Genomic DNA, 21,292 nt, shown 5'->3' with positions numbered 1-21,292 from the left:
ACTGATATTAATTGTAGACCAACTACCATTTACACTCCTATTCCACTGCTGCCTTTTCAGTGATTAAATCATATAGTGGGATTTAGGTTGACATTTCCAACTTATGTGATATTTGGTTTATTTTCCTAGCAAAATATTAAAGCACGCTTCACGTGGTGGGAGGGGGGTTGGAATGCTATTTATGATATTTGAATTCCAGAGGTATCAAGGGGAGTTGCCTAGGTAACAGGCTGTCACACAGGGTCATGATAGTGAATATGAATGGCAGTGCCAAAGATAAAGCAATATGATGTTCCTTTTGAGATGATATTTGATGTAAATGTCAATGTAAAACCAAATAAAATTTCCCCAAAAGGGGGCATGCCTTGAAAAGCCACTCCTTTTCTGTTGTTGTTTTCCTTATCTCATTTTACTATCTTATATATGGATGAAAATTCACTTTCCTATTTACAAAAAAGGAAGAAAAAGAAATTCAAAAAGAGACTGAAATTCCAAAATTCCATTGTGCTTTTTTAAGTTTTGTGAGTGAAAACATATATATATATATATATATATATATATATATGTGTGTATCCGGAAAGTATTCACAGCGCTTCACCTTTCCCACAGTTTGTTTGAAATCTTTGCAAATTTATTAAAAATAAAAAACAAAAAAAGCACATTTACATAAGTATTCACAGTCTTTGCCATGACACTCAAAATTGAGCTCAGGTGCATCCTGTTTCCACTGATCATCCTTGAGATTTTTCAACAACTTGATTGGAGTCCACCTGTGGTAAATTACGTTGCTTGGACATGATTTGGAAAGGCACACACCAATCTATATAAGGTCCCACACTCTGTGGAGAGAGGAGAACCTTCCAGAAGAACAACCATCTCTGCAGTACTCCACCAATCAGGCCTGTATAGTAGAGTGGCCACTCCTCAGTAAAAGGCACGTGACAGCCCGCCTGGCCCGCCTGACCTGAATGGCAAACGTCATGTCTGGAGGAAACCAGGCACCACTCATCACCTGGCCAATACCACCCCTACTGTGAAGCATGGTGGTGGCAGCATCATGCTGTGTGGATGTTTTCCAGCGGCAGGAATGAATGCAGCAATGTACAAAGACTTCCTTGATGAAAACCTGCTCCAGAGCACTCTGGACCTCAGACTGGGGCGAAGGTTCATCTTCCAACAGGACAAAGACCCTAAGCACACAGCCAAGATAACAAAGGAGTGGCTACAGGACAACTCTGTGAATGTCCTTGAGTGGCCCAGTGAGAGCCCAGACTTGAACCCTAATGAACATCTCTGGAGAGATCTGAAAGTGGCTGTGCACCGACGCTCCCCATCCAACCTGATGGAACTTGAGAGGTCCTGCAAAGAAGAATGGGAGAAACTGCCCAAAAATTGGTGTGCCAAGCTTGTAGCATCATTCTCAAAAAGACTTGAGGCTGTAATTGGTGTCAAAGGTGCTTCAACAAAGTATTGAGCAAAGACTATGAATACTTATGTAAATGTGCTTTTTTTTTTGTTTTTTATTTTTAATAAATTTGCAAAGATTTCAAACAAACTTCTTTCACGTTGTCATTATGGGTATTGTTTGTAGAATTTTGAGGAAAATAATGAATTTAATCCATTTTAGAATATGGCTGTAACATAACAAAATGTGGAAAACGTGAAGCGCAGTGAATACTTTCTGGATGCACTATATATATATATATATATATATATATATATATATATATATATATATATATATATATATATATATACACCCTGTCCAGGGTATATTTTGCATGTCGCCTGACTATAAAATGGTGCCTGTAAACCATGTCGTCTGTTTGTGTGAATGCTCCTAAAAACTTTTCACTTCCTCTCTATTTTTTTCAAAAAAGTATCTCTATGTTTCTGTCCCTTTGAAAAAAGAAAAGAAAAGTACGAGTCAGAGAGAGTTCAGGAAGTGTTACGGGGACACTTTCTATGTGAAGTGTATGGGGGTGGACTGTGCTACAAGACAGTTATGCATCTGGCTCTCTCGCTTCTCAGCCGAAATGAGATGTGTTTCGGAACCTTAGGACTTAGGGTCCCGTATGGATCTGGAGGGGGAATCGGAGCTGAGAGCTGCTCCATCTATCCATCTTTCCTCCAGATCCAATGATTCATTTCCGGGTTTAAAGAAAAAAAAGGAAAAGTGGAGCTCACATTAACCCGTCAGGACATCCAGTCAAGTGCCTAAGTCTGCTGCCCAGCCAAAAGTGTTGCAGGCTTACTCCCTTCCTCTGTTCCTTACACCGGAACGAGGAAGACTGCACCTACTGTGTCCAGTGAGGGTTCTTTGTACTTATATGCACTGCTCCGGCCAGTGACGTGAGTTGGAACAATTGCTGCTTTGGATTGTGGAAGCAAGGGAGTGGGAACCATATTTGAGCCATATTTGAGCTGGCCCATAAGGCCAAAGTGTAATACCGAATGAAAGTGTGTGGCATAGACCACCTCACTGCAGCACACACATGCTGTAAGGATACCCCTTTAGACAAAGCCTTCGAGGAAGCGACCGCCCTAGTGGAAAGAGCCCTTATGGCAGAGACATAGCGTGACCCTGCACCTCATAAGCAATAGAGATTGCTTCCACTATCCAATTAGAGATGTGCTGCTTTGACACAGCATCACCTCTACTGCCTCTCTGCCACAATCAAGCTACCCATTGAACGGCCGATATGACAGGCCGTTTGCTTGGTCGCCCGGAGAGACAAATCTGTGGCGCGGCGCAGCTCTGCCACTGCCTCCAGCCCAATTCCCTCCCCAGTATTGAGCTCACTCAGCAGGTCTTCTTGGTAGGCCTGCAACACTGCCATTGTATGCAGTGACCCACAAGCAAGACCCACTGCCGCATAGGCTTGACCCACCAACACCGAGGTGGCCTTACATGGCTTGGAAGGAAAAGTTGGCCCCCATAAATTACCTGCCATTGCTGGAGAGAGTTGGCTTGCAAGTGCCTCCTCCACCTTCGGCATCGCTAAATAGCCGTGCTGCTCACTCCCCATGACGGCTGAGTAATCAGACGTCGTGGGGTTATAAACACAGCTAGTGTATGGTTTTCCCCAGAAGCGTGATATCTCATCATGCACTTCTGGAAAAAAGGAGAGTTTTTTTGCGGTGTCATTGAGATTCATATTTATTTTCACTGGAGAGGAAGCGCTCATCCAGCCTGCTACGAGCCATTTCCTCTTGCCCGGGCCAGTCTATGTTCAGCTTTTCAACTGCCCTAGTAATCACCTCAAGCAATGCTTGAGATCTGCTCTCAGTTTTTGGTGCAATGGCACCCTCTACCGACTCCTCGGAGGCAGCGATGGTGTTTTGGCTTTCCATAGGGGAAGGAAGAGTCGTAATGCAAGCTCCAAAGTCAGGCGGAGAGCCGGACCCGGAAGACAGAGCAAGAGATAGAGCAGCGCTCGTCTCTGGCTCCTCTTCCAAATCCATACGAGATCCCCAGGACCTGAGCCGGGTGGCTGCCTCGGCATCGGCCGGCCCAGATACATGAAGCTCTGAAACCCATCTCCCTTCGGACAAGAAGAGAGCGAGCTGCATAATCGTAAAACATTCACAATGCTGACAGTCAGAACCCCAAGGGCTGCCATCCCATGCTCCATCCCTAAACACTTCACACAGAAAGCATGTGCATCTTCTCCCGTGATGAAACGGGAGCAAGGTGTAACACACTTTCTGAATTCTCTCTTGCTCATTCTTTCTTTCTCTTTTCTTTTCTTTTAAAAAGGGATAGAAAAGTTCAGAGATTTTTAGAAAATATAGAGGAGAAAGGAAGCGTCTTTTTGTTACACAAACAGCCGACATGCAGTCTCGCTGAAGATAATAAGGCTGACGGTGTGGATCAAATGTATCATATATATATATATATATATATATATATATATATATATATATATATATATATATATATATATAATCACGTGACATGCTTACTTGCCACGTCACCTGATCATGGAAGGCCTATAAATAGAGGCATGATTTTACACAAGCTTCAGATGTCCGTCACGTGCGCAAGGGCGCTCCCATAGTGTTATGCTAAACACAACGGGGAGTTCCCTTTGAAAGGGAACTGTATTTACTGTGCTATTTTGGTCCTAATTTATTCAGGGATTTTATTTATTTATTTGTTTGTTTGTTTGTTTAGGTTTTAATTCAGGCCAAAATTTCACAAGTCTTCAGTCTTGAGTCCTAGTTGAATTGTGAGTCAATGAACATGCAACTCAAATGCAATTTGAGTCTGAAATAAATTTCCCTCTGGTCTCCAGGCCAAATGAGATTTGATCAGATAATGCTTTCATACTTTAGTGCTATTTGGAGAGCAGTTATGACCCATTTCACAAATTTAAGGAATCAAATTTAATGACACAGAGTTGAAGATTTTACCATAATGTTCACTGACCTATAGAAGGAAGTAATAATATTTTTGGAGCATGATCAAAAGACATGCTGCTTGGCACTAATCCGGGCCTGTTGTACCTGCATGTTTAGACATTACTATTAATACCTGATACTCACTGATACCTACTAATCCCATGATCATGATCCCCTCAATCTTAAATTCTTGAACACTTAAATTCTTAAACTGGAAGGGTTGATTAATAGGTAATCTGCAGATGCAAGGAGGAAGGCACTCAGACAGGCCTCCATCCGTGCCGGTACATCATGCCATTCTAACCTGTCTCTCTTGTTGGATAATTCCTTTTTGCCTCTTTTTGAAATTAGGTCATTTTACTTTTTAAATTTGCCTTCTACTTGCAAAGTTTTGAACTGCATAATGGTTCTTATTGTGATTTTGGCAAATAATTTTTTAACTGTTTTTTTTTTAATCTTGTCAATATTTTGCTAAGTGGTTTTTAATATGGATTTTGAATAACAGATTTCTTCCAAGATAATTTTTTTTTTTACTTAGCAGTTTGGTTAATGTGCTATATCCTGGAATGTTAAACAAATAAATAAATACATACATACATAAAAAAAACAAAGCCAGGCAATCAATACCACTATTTCTAAAGCTTGAAAATGCATGCACACAAGCAGTTGCAATAAGCTCATAAGACACAAACTGGGGACTACATCAAAATGAGTGTCACAATTTCCCCTTGCATAAAGTGCTGGAGATCGCAGCAGGCTCCAAAACCCAAAATCTGGGTTTTTCAGTGACGTTGACTTTGTTCACTTTTGACATGTGTTATGGTTTATGTCCTGTCTCTGCCCCTGTATTGTCATTGCTTGTTTCCCTTATTTGTCATAATTAGTCTCAGCTGTTTTGTGTTCACCCTTGATTACGTTTGGTATTTAAACACCTTGTGTGTCTATGTTCAGTGCGAAGTATTGAGTGAGTTTTCTTTATACCAAGCTGTTGATCTTTGTTTCTGTTCCATAGTTTTGATCTTGTTCTCTCCCTCGTTGTTTGATTCTTGTTTAGTCTAGTTAATGCACATTTGCTGGTCGCCTGACCTATTGCCTGTTTTTGACCATGCTATTGTCTCAAGTTTTGGATTTGTCTGCCTATCTTTACTCTAATAAATCTCTTATCTGCACTTGCATCTTTCCTTAACCCTCATTACATGACAGAATGCTTTGCCTCAACATGGATGCAGCAGGAAGATGGAGGAGACATCATGCTAGGGAAACTAAGCAAACCGTCCCAGCTTTGGATTCAATCCAGTTTCCCCAGTGGACTGTCATAGATCTCCAAGATCCATATGATGGGTTTTTTGGCTACCCTGACGCCAGTTCAATTTTGCTAGCCTAGCAAACCCCAAAGTCCGACAACAAACAATGGCTCAAGTTCATGTGATTCCAGCTCTTCGGCCCAACCCACCAGTGGGTGCAGTTCCTAGAGGCCAAGGGATCCAGGGAACTTCAGAATGTAACTCAGCTTGTGGGACTATTTGTAATGACATTTAGGAGTAAAGGATCCAAGGATGAATTGGAACAGCTTTTTTTAGGGGGGTCAGCCTGTCAGATAAACCTGCCCTGCCATTCAACACCTATTATCAGCAGTCAAACAGGGTGACGTCCTCCCCAAAGCTACAGCCTGAGATACACAAGGTGCTCTCACCTGCAGAGCTCCAGCCAGAGGTCAACATAGCAACCTCATCTCCAGAGCTACAGCCTGAGACCTACAAGGTGGCCTCAACCCCAGTGTCCCATTCTGAGATCCATGAGGTGGTCTCCCCTGCAGAGCTCCAGCCAGAGGTCAACATGGTGACCTCATCTCCAGAGCTCCAGCCTGAGACCCACGAGGTGGTTTCACCTACAGAACTTTCGTTGGAGGTTAACAAGGCGACCTCCCACGTCAAGTCCCAGCTGAAAGCCGACGAGATGGCCTCTCAAGCCATGTTCCTGGCGGAGGCCAACAAGACCGGTTTCCTAAACCGTGTTCCTGCCAGAGGCCAAAGAGACAGCCTCCCAAGCCGTATTCCTGTCCGAGGCTGATGAGACGGCCTCCCAAGCCATGTTTCTGTCTGAGGGCGGCGAGATGGCATCCCAAGCCATGTTCCTGCCTGAGGTTGAAGAGATGGCCTCTCAAGCCATGTTCCTGTCCAAGGGCAAGGAGATGGCCTTTCAAGCCATGTTCCTGTCCGAAGGCAATGAGGTGACTTCCCAAGCCACGTTCCTGTCGGAGGTCGACGAGACAGCCTCTCAAGCCATGTTCCTGTCTGAGGGCGATGAGACGGCCAACCACGTTTTGCTCACGCCAGAGTCTGCTGACACTGCAAACCAAGTTCAGCCTGCAGAGTTGACTGAGAGTGACGTTCAGCCTCCCGGCTTGGCTAAGGACGTCGATCTGCCATCCTGCTCTGCTGAGGATCTCGCTCTGCTTTCCTGTTCCACCAAAGCTGACGATCCAGCTTCCCACACCTGGGTGCTGCCTAGGGAACCCGGTGAAGCTGCCACTTCCTCATGCCTGCTCTTTGGCTCCTTGAGGAGTCTGCTATGTGTGGGACAACACCAGCTTTGGGATCTGAGGGGCTGTGAAGACATTTTGCCCAAAGGGCCAGGACTGCCGGGGGATGGAGTGTTTTCTGGCACTCCGGGAGTAGCGCCTTGGGGGGGGGGTCTGTCATGATTTCCCCTTGTGCAAAGCACTGGAGTGTGTTTTGTTATGGTTTATGCCCTGTCTCTGCCCCTGTATTGTCATTGGTTGTTTCCCTTATGTATCGTCATTAGTCTCAGCTGTTTTGTGTTCACCCTCGTGTGTCTATGTTCAGTGCAAAGTATTGTGTGAGTTTTCCATATACCAAGCTGTTGTTCTTTGTTTCTGTGCCATAGTTTTGATCTTGTTCGATTCTGGTTTAGTCTAGTTAATGCCCGTTTGCCGATCGCTTGACCTATAGCCTCTTTTTGACCATGCTATTGTCTCACATTTTGGATTTGTCTGTCTGTCTCTAATGAAGCTCTTATCTGCATTTGCATCTGTCCTTAACCATCATTATGTATCAATGAGATTAAGCTAATGAGGTCTGCTTTAGAATTTATACTAGCATACTGAGACAGCAACAACAGATTCCAGATGCAAATGCCACATTTAAGATCAACTCTAAAGCAATTTCTTAGACTTTTCTTTTGGTTCCCTAGAATAACAGGAATGTGTTTCAAAGGAGTTCAAAACTCCTACAGAGTTTACCCAATGTAGACCAATATAAGCTCAAATTAAGTTGCCAAATGTGCTGCAGTACAGAGACAATAAAAAATTTGCCTTTGTCAATCTCTACAAAATGCACTGTAGTTACTATATAGTATACTTCCATCAAAAAATGTGTTTACCCATTTCTCAGTATAGATCTACAACTTTCGTAAAGCTTAAAACAACCTGTGTTAGGTCTTTATGTGGCCGCCCTTAAAGTATTTGCTCTACACTCACTCAGCTGTGACACATTATTCAAAGCCGGACAAACCCCACCCCTCCAATTTTGCGTTATCATGTGTCTATCTGATTGCTAGTTTCACAGTGATCTTGGGGTTAAAAAATAATTCCTTCTGCCTCTGGAGCAGATGAGAGTGTGTGACAGGTGTCCTTTGAGTGACAGTGAATCAGTTTGGGGGTTGAGAGCTTGCTTTGAGTACTGCGTAGCCTCATAAAAAGATCCACTTGCACTCTGTGGCTAGCAAATGCCATCATGTAAGCCTCTCTCAATGAGATTAAATTGGTCCAAATTAAATTAGCTTTGATTAGCTTATTTGCTGTCTTAGATATATGAGAAGGATTTAAGCAAAGTGTTGGCTACAGGATGACTCATTTGAGAACAGTATGTGTAAAACAGGCTGTACATAATAGAATTAAGCCCTGGAAAAGAGCGAATTTTCCTCTAACCCAGATCATTTCTAATTAAGTATATGTACTGTATGTACTTTCAACTAGTCGAAGTTAATGTATGACAAAGTTGCTAGTAATTGGCTAGTGATTGTGCTCTTTATAAAGTAACAGACTTAAATTGAGGTAATTGGCTAGTGATTGTGCTCTTTATAAAGTAACAGACTTAAATTGAGGGCAATCTTATCTAAATAAATTTTCAATTCATTTCATTTTATACCACACTCAGTGGTATATTTGTGAATCACTTTGCTCTGTGCTAACATTGTTTAGTTTTAAAACATTAGGAATGAAGAAACTAGAGAAAATTCAGGACCATTGTTACCCTCCCCAGGAGTGGTCAACCAACAAAGATCAGTCCAAGAGCAAGATTAGTAATAGTCCGTGAGGTCACAAAGAAACCCAGGGTAACTTCTAAGCAACTAAAGGCCTCTCTCATTGGTTAATGTTAATGTTCATGAGTCCACCATCAGGAGAACACTGAACAACAATGGTGTGCATGTCAGGGCTGCAAGGAGAAAGTCACTGGTCTCCAAAAAGAACATTGCTGCCCTTCTGCAGTTTGCTTTAGACAAGCCAGAAGGCTATTGGAAAAATGTTTTGTGGATGGATGAGACCATCCAGCAAGACAATGACCCTAGCACACAAGTCATTCTATCAAAGATTGGTTAAAGAAGAATAAGGTTAATGTTTTGGAATGGCCAAGTCAAAGTCCTGACCTTAATCGAATAGAAATGTTGTGGAAGGTCCTGAAGCAAGCAGTTCATGCGAAGAAACTCACCAACATCCCAGAGTTTAAGCTGTTCTGAGGAATGGACTAAAATTCCTCCGACCCGATGTGCAGGACTGATCAACAGTTACCAGAAATGTTTAGTTGCAGTTATTGCTGCATAAGGGGGTCACAGCAGATACTGAATGCAAAGGTTCATATACTTTTGCCACTCACGGATATGTAATATTGGATATTTTTCCACAATTAATAAATGATCTAGCATATTTTTTTTAATAATTTGTTTTATTGGGTTCTCCTTATTTACTTTTAGGGCTTTTTGAAAATCTGATGATGATTTAGGTTTTATTTATGCAGAAATATAGAAAATTCTGAAGGGTTCACAAACTTTCAAATGTAGGTCTCCTTTTTGTCCAGGTGGGTGAGGGCCAGATGTAGGGTGGTGGCGATGGCATGGTCTGTTGAGCGGTTGGGCAGATACATGAATTGCTGGAGGTCTGGTGAGGAGGGTAGCAGTGTCTTGATATTCCTCATGACTAGCCTCTCCAAGCACTTCATGATGATGGGTGTGAGTGCAGTGGGGTGGTAGTTGTTGAGGCAGGACATTGAAGACTTCTTTGGCACGGGGACAATGGTGGTGTCCTTGAAGCACATTGGAAACGATGGCGCTGCTAAGGGAAATGTTGAAGATGTCAGTGAGAACATCCCAAGTGGTCTGCACATGTTCTGAGCACTAGGAATGCTGTCTGCTCCAGCAGCTTTCCGTGGGTTGACTCTGCATCGAGGTTTCCTCACATCAGCTGTGGTTAGACACCGTACCTGCTTGTTGGTAGGAGGGGTGGTTTTCCTCGCCGTGACATCTTTCTGCACCTCAAACCAAGCATAGAAGTTATTCAGTGCATCTGGAAGGGAGGCATCACTGTCACAGGCAGGTGATGTTGTTGCTGATGGCCTGAATGCCCTGCCACATGTCGCTGCTGTCCATGAAGTGACTGTGGATTTTGTGGGCATGTGCCCTCTGATGGACTGGTGCTATGGATACACACGAGTATTTATGCATGGCTCATGGGATGGGCTGGTCTCCCATCTTTGGTGTATACTCCTGCGTCACATCTCAGAGTTTCCAGGATAGGCTCTGGATCCACTACAACCCTGATTAGGATAAACAGTGGTGCAGTGAGTAGCTTTGTCGCCTCATTCTTACAACGTCCCTGGTTAGATCCTGAGATTGGGATGCTGCTTGTGTGGAGTTTCGCACATTCTCCCTGTGTTCACATAGGTTTCTTTCAAGTTCTCCACTTTCCTTCCATAGACCAAAATGCTCATAGGTGGTTTGGCTACGCTAAGTTGCCCCTAGGTATGGATGTGTGTGTGTGTGTGTGTGTGTGTGTGTGTGAGTGAGTGTGTATGCGCATCTGGGCTGAATTGTCCCGCCTAGTGCCTAGTGTGCCCCGGATAGGCTCTGACCCTGAAAAAAGAGCATCGTAACTGTCCACTTCCTTAGCTTGATTCCTTGACCATCTGGACCAAATGTGAAACCAGACAGATTGAATCGAGTAGTGATTAGAAGCTGCTGTCTAAGGTGCTGAAAAACCAAGTTGGCACTGTTTACTGTAACGTGGCTAGTAAGCTTTAAACGATTAACAGACACTATGCTCCTAATGTCGAAACGGATTTGCTATACAACGATTCATAATATATATATATCAGTCCATAAGTCTTTTTTTTAATTATCGAACATGCCATGAATTTCCCAGAATATTTAAACACGAGTAGTTATGTATGGTTTAGGAAACATTCCTAGTAGACCCCTTCCCCCAGCTCACGCGTCAGTACCTACCGCCTGGTTATTCTGTTCGCGGGAATGATGTCGCTGTCATTCTGCGTCTGTGTGTGCGCGCGCGCGTGCGTGTGTGTTAACCCGGTCACAGCGTGCTGAAGTTGCGGAGGTTTTTTCTCGGTTGCCATGGATTTCTAAAAAAAAAATTAACACAAAAAAAAGCCCATTGACTGCAACTGATCTCTTTCAGAGCAGAGCAAAGAGCAGAGCAAAGCTGTTGCGTTACTATATTGTCTTTAGCGGAGGAAAAAAAAAAAAAAAGATAGAATCTCGTGCGAGACATTATCACCCCAGATTTCTTCCAGCTATTGCTCTCCACACACCGTTTTCCGAAAGGTAGGCAACGTATGTATATTTTCTACATTTTCCACACAAATTCGTGTTTGACTTATATTACTATTTTAGCTTTCTGGCTTAAATCACTTGAAACCACCACGTGAAATCTGTCCACTTTGTTTTGCTGTATGTACCGATGACAGTGGGATATGATGATGGAAAAGTCAGTGAACACCACTGGTCTGATGATTTAAAAAAAAAAAAAAGTACCATAATACGCTCCATTTCTAATATCACATCATGTGTGCGTTATTTCACTGCATCCTGCACAGAAATGGGATAAAAACCACTTTCACTTCAGCATTAGTAGCGCACACTATGAAGTCTGCACAACCTTAGTTGTTGCAAATGTTATTTCACTTTAATTTTACATACATTCTCTTAAGTCAAAATATGACTACTAGCTTCTGAATTGTCCAGATTTCTCATTTAACAATTCCGTCATTCAGTCATTATGATCAGATCTGATGAATCCAACAGAAAGGTCCGTCCATCAAACTTACCGTGTTAAATTTTTTATTATTATTATTATTATTATTATTATTATTATTATTATTATTTCCTATGGTGCTGTAAACAGGCTACCATAGGCATATCCAAAAAAGCACACCACCAGAATGCTGTAGTGATCTTGAAAAGCACACTTCTTCACATGCTGAATTTCAGTGCCTGAACTGCATAATGTGGTATCTACGTTTGTATTTTTAGTATAGGCTATATTTCTAATGTTGTAATGTAGTAGTAAGTATTTTCCTTTTGTTGTTGCATTGCATAATGTGAGCTTTATTTTGGTGCTGATTTGATTGTCTGATGTGGATGTTGGAAAAAAAAAAAAAAAAATAAGTAAGAGTATGAAGCTGAAGAAGGAACTGAATAAGGTGATTGATTCTCTCCTACACTCCTGGTAAAAAGCTTAAAACAGCTTTATTTACAAAAAAAAAATCACCCTTTTATAAGTGTTTATATACACCAAATTATACTACTAATTTCAGTTTTTAAATAAGCATCTTTTTATCTGTTTTTGTATTTGTAGTACTTTTGATATTTTTATGAATGTTGGTAAAATAATATAAATAAATAAAGGGAGCTGAAGTAGGGAGTGAAGGAGGTGATTGCTTCACTCTGACTTGCCTGTTGCTATTTCATTATTCTTGCCCTTTTACAAGCATCTGAATCCTGAGTGCATTATTTATTACACACCATTTTCAGCAACACTTCATGAGTGTTTCCATTTCCGATTTGTAGAGAACAATTATCACTGTGGCTTTGCTGTAATGATACAAAATTAAATTATATCTCAGAGAGAATGTGCCATTACAGTGAGATGAGCTACACCAATTTAATGATAACAATTAAATTCGCATTAGAGACAGACACCAGGTTGCTGTCAGAAGACTCCAGTATGCTGAGACTTTGTAATTGAATTGGGTAGTGGATGATGGGTTACTGGTTCAGGAAGTAGAGAGTTAGGAAACAGACTGCAATGATACAGTACACTGTCGGGTGCAAAAAAAGGGCTAAAGATCACAGTTACATATATATTACTGGACTATTGTTTAAAAAAACAAAAAACAAAACAGGTCAGATGTGTGCCTTTGAATCCCAATTTAATATGCAATGATAACAGGAGTGTGAAGGCTTAAAAATATTCCCTTATTTCACATGCAGATTTTCAGGGATTTTGGTCAGATGATATCACAGTGTTTAATATAATGATTTCTCAAATACTAACCATACAACCATAAAATATACATTGCAAAAATTCCACAAAGTAATTTTCTTTCGACTATGTTTTCACGCATAATAGAATGCTCTCATCATCCTAATGAACATTTATGTGGCAAGCCTTGCCTATTGAGGCCACTAGCTCCCCACCAAGAAAATTAGGCCAAATTCTTTCTCTGCCTCTCCAAACTAATGAAAGGAATTAACTGATTGGATGAGCTTCAAGTCTACAAATGCATAGCAAATCCCAGGCAGTGGATTCAGCACATAATGCAGTAGGCAATACAGCATTTGTTTCAATATTTATAACCATAATTCCACATCATAATTTGGATATATTGGTATGAAAACCTTTCTGGTGCCTTTCCAATGATCAGGGGGAAAAAAACACCTGATGTGTTAGGAGAGTCACTCTTAAGCTTTTTTAGTAGTTTACCAAAATGTTTACTGGTTAATAAGCTATTCCTACCTAACCATCTTACATATGTTTAAGGGCACACAGTTTGTGTGCACCTCTATGGTAAAAAATAATACAATTTTTCTTTGATTTGAGAGTGAGAATCCACGCGGTCCCTGATGATATTCACTGAGCCCCTCACTATTTTTATCCAACTATCACAGCCAGAGATCAAATCCACAGCCACGCTTCCATCTCCATATGTGACTCTCGATTCAGTTAGTTATATGAACTCACTACAAAAACACCTGTGCCCTTGCCAGAATATGCTGTATGCCTTTTGTCCTCTTTTTCATGTAAAGTAGCAGACTTCTGAAGCAATATGACATAACATTGCATAACCTTCACGCTGTGGGAACCGCCCTTGCTCATGACTGGTATCTGAAGTCTGTGTAAAATCACGCCTATAGGCCTGCCATGGCCAGGTGACGTTGCATTTCGCACATCGCGTGACTGTAAAATGGCACCTGTAAAATGACACCACTTTTTCCCTTTGGGGAAAAAGAAAAGAAAAGTATGAGAGTTCAGGAAGTGTGTTAATCCTTGCTCCCATTCATTACAGGGGAGGGCTGGGACACTTTCTGTGTGAAGTGTATGGGAGTGGACCCCGATATGGCATGGTTCCGCTTCTGGCTCTCTCTATCTTCTCAGCTGAAACAAGATGGGTTTCCGAACCTCAGGACTCTGGGCCGGCCACTGTCGAGGCAGCCAGCCGGCTCAGATCATGAGGGTATCATGGGGGTATGTATGGAGGGGGAATCGAAAACGAGTGCTGTTCTATCTCTTCTTCTTTTCTATCGATCTGACGCTTCGCTTCCAGGTTTTAAAAAAAAAGACTGCAGCTCGCATCAACCCACCCTCTCTGACTCCGAGGAGCCCGAGGAGGGAGCCAGTGCATCATTTTTATGGGAGTGGAATATGCTGCAGCAGCCCTATATATATATATATATATATATATATATATATATATATAATATATAAATTAATTAATTAATTAATTAATTAATTAACCAATTAATAAAAAAGACATAATGAATCAGCTAAGCTCTTGGCTCTCTCACTTCTCAGGCTCCCTCCTTCAGAGTGGGGAGCCAGTGAGAAGGAGAGCATTACATCACACCACAGAGAACTCCCCTTTTTTCCCGGAAGTGCACCATGAAGTGTCACGCTTCTGGGGAAAGCTGTGTTTATAACCCCACGACGTGAGATTATTCAGCCATTGGAGGACATAAACAGTAAAGCTATTTTGCTATGATTTAAAATTATAATCAATGCCAAAAAGCCAAAAAAGTCACGGTCCTGGGGGCCACGAAGGGAGGTGTCAGGGGATAAGAGGTTGTTAGGGCAGTTAGCCGCCAGTATTACTGTAGGGCTCCCCTAGCCAATGTCATCCCAAGTTTACACTTTCTCTGGTCAGTGAGCTGTCACAGGGCAATGAAAATCTGATGCTTTCCCTCCAGCAAAATGTGGAAGAGATAACATCACTAAAAGACCATCTGACAGCATCGAAACTACTGCCAAATGTGTCTCCATGGGTTCTGTCTGCCATAGAAAAGGATATCTTTCTTGTAAAAAGGGCCATGGAACATGTACCTCTTCTCCAAGGGAGGGCAGTTTTACAGCCGCTATTTCCTGGTCCACAGAAAAGACAGGTATGCGGCCAATTTTAGTTCTGCGTCATCTGAACCATACACTTTGGACATGAAGGTTCAGGATGTTGACGCTCAAAATTATTGTTCCACAGACTCAGTTTGAGGACTGGTTTGTGACGATAGATCTAAAATAGATGCATATTCCACTGCCCAATCACAGGAAGTTCCTCAGGTTTGTGTTTGGAGGCAACAAGTATCAATATTGGGTTTTCCTTTTCCTTTCTAGATTTAACCCCTCGCACCTTCACAAAGGGCATGGATGCCACCCTGGCTCCTTTGCAACTCCAGGCCATCCGTGTGCTAAACTACCTGGATGACTGTTTAATTCTAGTGTGGTCCAGGAAGTTGGTGAGTCAACATCAAGACGTTGTTCTCGCCCACGTGAGTAGCTTGGGGCTCATGTTGAGAGCAACTTTTCTAGAGGTTATATGGGATTTGAATACGATGAGGGCATGTCTATCCCCAACACGTGTAGGGCAATCCTATCAACATTGAGCAAGATAAAGTTAGGTCTGGGCATCCCTTCCAGTCTCTATGGAGACTGTGGGGGCTTATGGCTGCAGCAGTCAACCTCATACCATTGGGCCCATTGCACCTGAGACTGTTCAGTAGTGGCTGAAAGTTGGGGGTTTCATCCGAGGACGAAATCCCCGAGAGTGATCAGTGTCACGCGGTGATGCATACATGCTCTGAGAACTTGGAGTTGTCCCCGGTATATAGCCTTGGGTCACACTCTAGGGGCATCTCTCATCACAAGACGGTAATGTCAGGCTCAACTAATTCTTTTTTGGTGGAGGGGAAGTTTTGTCAGTAAGTTCAATGTACATTCTGGGCAATTGGAATGTGGGGGCAGACATCCTGCCGAGGCAGGGGCTGAGGCCCGGGGATTGGAGGCTTTGTCCACAAGTGGGTGACTCCATATGGCAGAGTTTTTGCAGAGTAGAAGCGGACGTGTTTGCCTTCGAGGAGACAACACACTGCCTGCTGTGGAACTATGGAAACTGTGCAGATCATGGAGGTTGTAGAGACCATGTTAAACACTAGAGCACCATCCACAAGAAAATTGTATACATTCAATTAGAAACTTTTTTATCATGGTGTGAGGAACAATCAGTGAGACCCAGTAACTATAGCTACAATCCTGGAGTTCTTACAGGAACGTTTCTCAGCAGGGTTGGCTCTACAATTAGGGTCTACATGGCCACAATTTCAGCCAGCCATGCCCCTATTGATGGAGCCTCTGTGCCAGGCCATACCCTCAGTATTGCTGAGTGGGTATACTCATTCCCACAGCGTGAAGCTCATGCAACATTGAGTTCCCTTTGAAAGGGAATGTCTGGGTTATGCATTTTGTCATGCTAGGGCATGCCTGTGCTTGTCTTCGCTTCAGATAATAGAAGCTGTTGACATGGTTTACAGTCACGAGGTGCGTGAAATGCTACGTCACCTGACCACAGCAGGCCTATAAATAGACGTGATTTTACACGGACCTCAGATCTCAGTCACATGTGAGGGCGCTTCCCACAGAGTGAAGCTCATGAAATGTCTTGTTCCCTTCTCAGGGAACAGGGTTACATGCATAACCCAGATGTTTCCATACAGCCTGTTGAATTCTGAACTTGCACTATGACATAAATAGAAATGGCAGAAATTCTAAACAAACTTTAATTTCACAAAATATTTTTTTATGGTTGGTTGACCTGAATTTGACATACACTGCATGTATACAGTAGAGCAGGTGGGTGATGGAAGCAGAATTTTGTAATAAATGATGATGCAGCAAGAGTGTTTTCCATGAGCAGTTACTTTATTTATCAGTGTCATCTTTGGCATATCTCATTTCTGGTGAGAGTGGTTTGAAATTTGAACAGAATATTATAAAAGTCCTAAAAATGCTTGATTTCTAGTTAAATAATCAAAAGCAAATTCATCAATAATTATAGCAAGTAAAGTGACATAGTATGCTTTACTTAGAGTATTAAGAGTACTATAACATAACAGTATAATATTTCATAACTGTACAATAACAATAAACATAGAAAATAACATTAATACTGTTGTATATTAAATTGGCATTAAATTGTAGGTAATGCAGTTTAATGTAGTTTAATTTGTGTATGTGAATCAGAATGCGCATACATAAATCTTTATTAGCTCATAGGTCTTTCAACTGAGGGAATTTCAACAAAGGGCATTTGTGTACAAGATGCATCATGGAGCATCAATTGTGCTGAGAATAAAATGTTCACACGCTCTCAACACCTGCATAAATTTTATGTAAATTAGATGTACTGTATGAGGGCAAATTGGAGCAGGCTGCACAAATACATAGTGTACCAACCTGGTACCCTCAAGTGTACACCTATTATACCTAGAGTCTTTTACCTAGAAAAGTGTATGTAGCGTATCTTCAAAGTGTTACTCTAAACGGTCTATTTATGTATTGTAAATCTTATTTTAAAGATGCACTATATCTGTATTTCCAGGTGAAAGATGTGCATGAAATGTTAAATAAGAGCTAAATGCATATTTAATAGTAAATATGGTAAATAAAATATTAAATAAAGGTTCCACCTCAGTGACAAAGAAAGGAATGGTTTGTTAACCTTTTTTTTCTGAGAGTGTAGAGCATATAAATATGGGACTAGTGAGCAGGAATTTGCTACCAAGTAGCTGAAACTGATCCATTATTTGCACTCAATTCATTGATGGTGTAGAACAGTTTCAAGAATCAGATTTATTTCTGCACAATTCTGGGTGCTCAAGTCTGTGGCTGTTTCTATGCAATTTTGATGAATTTGCTTTATCCAATTTATTAAAATGCTAGCTTATTATTTACTAATACAATAATTATATTAATATTTATCAATTATATGTATTAATCACTATACATATTTAGTATCTGCTTAAAATATTCAGTAATTATAGTGAAACTACTTGGAAAAGTATGTGGCTACAAAATTGTATATCTTTTTGTATGATGTTTTGTTCGCTTACAATCAGGTCTGTAATTATTTGGACAGTGACACAATTTTCTTAATTTTGCCTCTGTACACCACCATAATTATGCAATCAAGATGTGATTGAAGTGTAGACTTTCAGCTTTAAGCGATTTAACAAAAACATTCCATTAACTGTTTAGGAATTACAGCCATTTTTTGAAGAGTCCCTCCATTTTCACAGGCTCAAAAGTAATTGGACAAACTAACATAATTATAAATATACTAATTATTGTTATACTTGGATCCAAAATTGCAGTAAATAAGTAAGTAAACTGAAGTCAGGAGCCCATGGACATCATCAAATTCTGAGTTTCCTCACTTAATGCTTTGCCAGGCCATTACTGCAACTGCGTACATTTGCTGCTTGTTTGTGGATCTTTCTGCCTTCAGTTTTGTCTTCAATAAGTGCTCAGTTGAGTTGAGGTCAGGTGACTGATTGCTTTAGAAAATTTTATTTCTTTGCCTTAAGAAGCTTTGGGTTGCTTACATGGTATGTTTTCATTCATTATCCATCTGTACTGTGACATGCCAAAGTATAGTTATATTCACTTCAGAATTCATCCTGCTACTTCTATCAGCAGTCACATCATAAGTAAATACCAGTTACAGTTACATTGGCAGCCATACACGATGATGTGGTATGCTTTGGATCATGAGCACGTCCTTTCCTTCTCCACGTTCTTCTCTTCCCATCATTCTGGTACAAGTTAATCTTAGTTTAATATGTCCAAAGACATCAGTCTTGTTCCAGGACTGATCAGAGTTTTTCAGATATTTACTAGCAAAGTCTAATCTAGCCAACTTGAATTTCCCCCACGGGGAGCAATAAAGGTACATCTAATCTTATCTTTCTGTTCTTGAGTGTTACATGTGGTTTGCACCTTGTAGTAAACCCGCTGTATTTACATTCATGAAGGCATCTCTTGAATGTAGATTTTGACAGTGATGTGTCTACCTCCTCCAGAGTGTTCTTGACTTGGCTAGATGTTGTGAAGGGTTTTTTCTTCACCAAGGAAAGAATTCTGCATTCATCCACTTTAGTTGTCTAGGCCTTTTGCTGAGCTCTTCTTTTCAAGAATTATTCAAAATGTTGAATTGAATTGTTTTGGGGTTTTTTCAGCCTAATGATATACTCTTTCACTTGCATCAACACCTTTTTTGGGCCACATATTGAGAGTTCCCATGAACAGCTACCAAATGCAAATTCAACACTTTTGAATCATCTCCAGAACTTTTATTTCCTTAATTTGTCACGAAATAATGAGGAAACAGACCATCATTATCCACAAAATTGCTTATCAGTCAGTTGCCCAATTACTTTTGAGTCTGTGAAAATATAGGGACTATGTAAAAAAAAATTGCTGTAATTCCTAAACAATTCCGAAAAAGTTAATGACAAACACACATGGCCCTGTTACCGTAATTTCCGGACTATAAGCCGCTACTTTTTTCACACGCTTTGAACACTGCGGCTTAAACAATGATGCGGCTAATTTATGGATTTTTACGGGCTAACGAGCTTACCAATGAAATTACTGAACAGGTCACAGTCGACCAATGAAACTGTTCGAATTAAATCAAACGCACTCACACTAAATTCTTCAGATCAGTCATTTTGCGCTTCATGCACACACCCTCATCATGGAAAACACACGAAGAAATGCATATGATGCAGCTTTCAAGTTAAAGGCAATCGATCTGGCTGTCGAAGAAGGAAATAGCATGCGAGGAGCAACTTTTGCTCAAGTCTGCCAGTGGATCCTAACAGCGTGGAGCAGTGTCAAAAAATCTATCACCAGCGGGTTTCGAAAGGCTGGACTGCTGTGTGATGAAGAGGACAGCACGAGCTCAAGGGCGAATTTGCCTCGAGACGTAAGTGACATTGAGAGCGACAACAAAAGAGAGACTGAGGAAGTGTGTGACGAAGTACCGGTAATTCTGAGGCTGTTCAATTCCGACACTGAAGAAGACGACTTTAGTGGTTTTAGTGCGCAGGAGGAAGATGAAGATAGCGATCAATGACTTTTCCTGGTAGGCAACTGTATTTTTTATTTTTTTAACCAGCCGTGTTACAGGCACTGTTCGGAATAAAGCATTTACGGTACGTATTTAATTAAAAGTTAAAAAAAATCTCTGTGTAACATCTTTCTGTGTACATATCTCATGTTTACAACGTGGACACCTGCGGCTTATAGACAAGTGCGGCCTATATATGTACAAATTTTTTTTTCTTTTTAAAGTTAGTGGGTGCGGCTTATATTCAGGTGAACTCAATAGTCTGAAAATTACGGTAATTGTGAAATGTCTGACATCGGAAAAACAGTTGATAAAAAACTTGACCATAGTAGAATGCAGGTTTGCTAATATAATCAATATCTTCGCTATCTTTGATTTTTATATTTAATCACAAAATCACTGAAAGCATTTCGTTTTTCTCCAATATATAGGTTAAATAACTAAATAAAATATTGTTATACCAATGCAGAGCTACCAGCTTTCTTTGTTACTGTGATGCTGATTTGATCTATGATGACTAAAATGATAATCATATTTATTTTGCATAAAATCATAATCCTTCAACTAGGAAAAAAGTAGTTTTAGTGTGCTAAAAGCAATAAGCAAGCTACCATGGTATGCAATCAGATAGAAAGTTCAAAGATGTGAATAGGGTGTTTATGATTTTATACATCAAAACTGCTGTCTAATATTAGCCAAGTAGCAAATTTTAGCAAAGTTCACCAATTACACAATTGATTAGGTTAAATTTATTCACAAATTCAAAAATCATGATTACCTATACAGCCTTAGGTTGAACCCCATGTCGTCACATATCAATTTGTTTGCAATCCAAAAAAAAGCTGACTTTGGGGAGAGGTTACCTTACATGCATGAGTGTACATGAATGACACCCTTTGCTGTCCAGTGAGCACATGGGAGGGCAAAAACGGTGGGGGCAAGTACTGCATAGAACATATCTTATTAAACAGGACCCTTGAGCCATTGGATGGCCACAGCCAATTAATCTGCTTGGGCCATTGAAGGACGAACCTGAGTGTGAGGTCAATGTTATCACACATGTTCAGAGCTGCTTTGCTCCCTAGACTTTGGAAGGATGAATGGAAGAAAGGGAAGCTGTACGCTCTGGTTTCAAGATGATTTCTGCCCCTGTGCTGAAAAAAAAAAAAAAAAATCAATGG

At 41.0% G+C, this 21,292-nt stretch overlaps 1 protein-coding gene across 1 annotated transcript in view; it reads left to right on the top strand.

Annotated features, from left to right (window-relative positions):
- Window positions 1-11,172: 11,172 nt before the first annotated feature.
- chl1b (cell adhesion molecule L1-like b) overlaps window positions 11,173-21,292 on the top strand; it is a 120,858-nt gene continuing 110,738 nt past the window's right edge. Inside the window, exon 1 of the mRNA XM_053635830.1 lies at window positions 11,173-11,259. The gene's annotated coding sequence lies outside the window, so the exon portion shown is untranslated. The remainder of the gene's footprint in view (window positions 11,260-21,292) is intronic.

The sequence above is a fragment of the Ictalurus furcatus genome, chromosome 11, assembly GCF_023375685.1.
Source record: "Ictalurus furcatus strain D&B chromosome 11, Billie_1.0, whole genome shotgun sequence".
NCBI lineage: Eukaryota > Metazoa > Chordata > Actinopteri > Siluriformes > Ictaluridae > Ictalurus > Ictalurus furcatus.
Note: the sequence above shows the minus strand (reverse complement) of the source record. Positions and strands in the feature narration are given on the sequence as shown.